Here is a 3,794-nt window from a genome sequence, read left to right as displayed (position 1 = left end):
AGCCTGACCAGGGGCTGCACCTAGGGATTGGGCCTGCCCTCTGCCACCCGGGAGCAGGCCTAAACCAGCAGGTCGTTATCTCCCGAGGGGTCCCAGACTGCAAGAGGGTACAGCCCAGGCTGAGGGATCCCCCTTCCACCCGAGTGCACAAATTTTTGTGCACCAGGCCTCTAGTATATATATATAAAGTGCCAGAGTCAGTAACATACAAAATGACTGAAGGCTCGACCAATCACCTGCTCCAAGCCCATACGGCGCTGGTGAGCTGTGGTGGAGCGAAAGCAGTGGTCAGTTGCACTGGGCCAGCCCCTCCCCTCCCCCCTCCATCAGGGCACAGTGCCTGTGCCAGGCAGAGGCAGGAGAGGCGCATCCTGCACCCCACCAGGTTCCCAGACCCCCGCACCAGCATCAAGGCCATGGATGCCAGTGCTTTGTTACCCGCCACATCTCTGTGGCCCGGCACAGCCTGGGCAGAAGTTGTGCACACATAACCTGTCTGGCCCAGGGCCAGTTTCTCTGTCTGCTCTTGCCACCTGCTACCCACCTGCCACTCAGACACCTAACACAGGGACTCATTCTGGGGCAGGCCCAGATGTTCCTTCCCACCCTCAAGGGTCCAGCAGCCTTGGCGGTGCCTGCACCCTGGGAAGGTGGGCCTGGGCTAGGGATCCACAGCCCTTCCTCTGCAGCCTCCCACCCAGCAGTGGGGGAGGGGACAGCCTCCCTCCTTTCCAGCTCCACCCCAGCCCAAAGGCTGGGGCCGTCTCCACTCCCAACACCCTCCAAATCCCTGGAAGAAGTGCCCGCCCGCCCAGCTGGGACTGGCACCTCAGGCTCCCCACCCTCACAAGCCTGTACCCAGCCACTCCCCTCAGCCATCAGCCCTCCAGCACGTGAGGAGAGGAGTGGAGGAGGGAAGCTGACAGTGCGACTCTGTGGGGTTCAGCCGGCCTGCCTGAAAGCTCTCCCCATGTGCCTCCCTGCTCCGCCTCTGCAGAGGGGACACCAAACCTGAAGTGCGTTCATCAGGGTTGCCGACATCTTGGGAAGGTCTACCCAAGGCCTCAGGTGGTAGATACCCCACAGATGCCATGACAAATAGGTCATGGAGGGTCAAAACACTGCCTCTGGTTGAAGCAGGTGCTGTGGGAGCAAGGGGACCAAAAAAAAAATGGTTATGTCCAACAGCCATCTAATGCTACACGTGGTATGCAGATTAGTCATTGTTAGAGCCGAATTTAGTACTGGTTTGCTCCATTTTAAGCAAATCCCCAAATAGACTTACCATGTTGATAATTCACTTTACTACAGAAAGAATGCACAAAGATTCTTGAAATATACAAAATATTTTGCACCTCATAGTATGAAATGTTAAACATCATTAAAAATAATCTCTATGAGTAAAGGGAGTTGATATTAGCAAAATCTAATATACCCAATTCAAAATGTCACTCAGAAATGCATCTACTATGTGAAATGAAAGTATGGGATCTAGGGTTTGGAAAAAGCAACGTTACTCTGCTCTACCGGCTCATCCCCTTAGCATTATGCTTTGCACAAAAGTCTCAATAAAGAGATGGAGCAGAAGGAAAAGTAATGCCTCATGGCACTGAAATTTATCAGTTTCTTAAACAAATATTTATAAAAGTTGTATTAACTTCGTGCCTGTATTATAGAAACACAATACAGCCCTGTCCCTATCTTCAACTAAACAAATAGTTCATAATGTATCTTTTTTTTCCTAATAGGTGTGGAGAGTAGTAGTATATAATTGTTGTTTTTATTCTATTGTTGACACTATTATAGATGTCTCCCATTTCCCCCCTCCCTTTTACCCTCCTCCACCCAGCCCCCCCACCTCTGACCATCACCACAATTTTGTCTATGACCATCCCCCTCCCCTCTGATCTCTGTCAGTCACTTCCATCCTGTATAATAAAAGGCTAATATGCAAATCGACCAAATGGTGTAACAACCAGTTGCTATGACACACATTGATCACCAGGGGGCAGACGCTCAATGCAGGAGCTTCCCCCGGTGGTCAGTGCGCTCCCACAGGGGGAGTGCCGTTCAGCCAGAAGCCCTGAGCTGGGCTCACAGCTGGCAAGCACAGCACAGTGACGGGAGCCTCTCCTGCCTCCATAGCAGAGCTATGGATGTCTGATTGCTGGGTTAGGCTCACATCACCCCGAGGACTCCTGGACTGCGCGAGGGCACAGGCCAGGCTGAGCGACCCCAGCCACATGCATGTTGGGGACGACCAGGCAGGCAGGTAGACGTGGTAATGGGTTATCAGGCAGGCAGGAGAGCAGTTAGGAGCATTAGGCAGGCATGCAGGTGAGTGGATAGGAGCCAATGGTCCTGGATTGTGAGAGGGAAGTCCAACTGCCAGTTTAGGCCTGACCCCACAGGGAGATTCCAAATGTTGTCTTGAGAGGTGAAGGTCGGAGGGCAAATACAAAATGGCCCATCTTGAGTGAGCAATCCTTGTAATCTTGTGAGAGGGAAGTCCAACTGCCAGTTTAGGCCTGACCCCACAGGGAGAGGGTTCAGGCTGGGTTGAGGGACCCCCCATCCCGTGTATGACTTTCATGCATCGGGCCTCTAGTTTATTTATTTATTTATTTATTTATTTATTTATTTATTTATTATTTATGGGGAAGTGGCTTGAATCAAGACCAAAGTCTCAAAAACAAATTTGCTAAAAATTAACCAGGAATTACAGGTCATAAGCTCTTAATTGAGGCATTCAAGGTAATGGGAAGGAAAAACCAGGCATCAAATGGCAAACAAAGTTGAAAGCTGGTTGGTGAGTGAAGTGGGAGGGTGAGTACGTCTGTCCAGAATAAGATTAAACAAGTGACGCAAAGACCAAAGTTTCTAAGGTAATAATGCTAATAATTAATCAGAAGTGATAGCTCATAGACAATAAGCTCTTAAAAGAGATACCATAGCAAAGGGTATGCAAGGTAACATGAAGAAAACTAGGTATCAACTGCCAAACAATCAAAGTAGAAAGCTGGAGAGCAAGTAAGAGTTGGAGGGTGGGTAGGTATGTGGCAAATGAACGTCTAAGCAAATAATCCAAGAACAAAGTTATTAGTGGGTCTGCTAAAATTAATCAGTAATCATAGGTCATAGAAAACAAGGTCTTAGATGAGATATCACAGTAAGCACATGCACTGTAATGTGGGGAAAATGGGGGCATCATATGGCAAAGGAGTAGGTGGTTGGGCTAGTAGGTCTGTGGAAATAAAAAACTAAACAAATAGTCCAAAGTAACAAAGAAGCTTAGAAAACATTTTAGGTAAATAATGCTACAAATAGACTCTTAGAACAGTCAGTTTTCCATCCTGACTTTCCACAAGTTACCCATTACAGAATAGCTCATTTATTCTAAGGGCAAACTGACAAAGAAGATCCCTTGATCTAGTTACATTTAAGAGACAATTTTCATCTTGCTGGTGAGCCTTCCTTACCCCCTTTCCCACATGTTTGGCAATATTTATATTTAGTTTTTCAAATATTGATAATTTTTTTGGAGACCAGATACACAAATTTAGGTATGGAAAAACACTGGATAGACTGAATCATGGGATAGTTCCTCAGGCTCCCATTCTTTCCTGGAAGCTATCAGGCTGCCTTCTGTCTCTTTCTCTAGGTCTAAAATCAACAAAAACATAGTTAAAAAATAAAAATTAAATAAATAGATAGATAAATAAATAAATATTGCCCCAGTGACTTAGGATTCCTTGGGATTTCATCCCATTCAGAAGTGAAAATTTCACCCTGGC

Source organism: Myotis davidii, unplaced genomic scaffold (genome assembly GCF_000327345.1).
Source record: "Myotis davidii unplaced genomic scaffold, ASM32734v1 scaffold234, whole genome shotgun sequence".
Lineage (NCBI taxonomy): Eukaryota > Metazoa > Chordata > Mammalia > Chiroptera > Vespertilionidae > Myotis > Myotis davidii.
The sequence above is the reverse complement of the archived record's forward strand: the minus strand, read 5'-3'. Positions refer to the sequence as shown.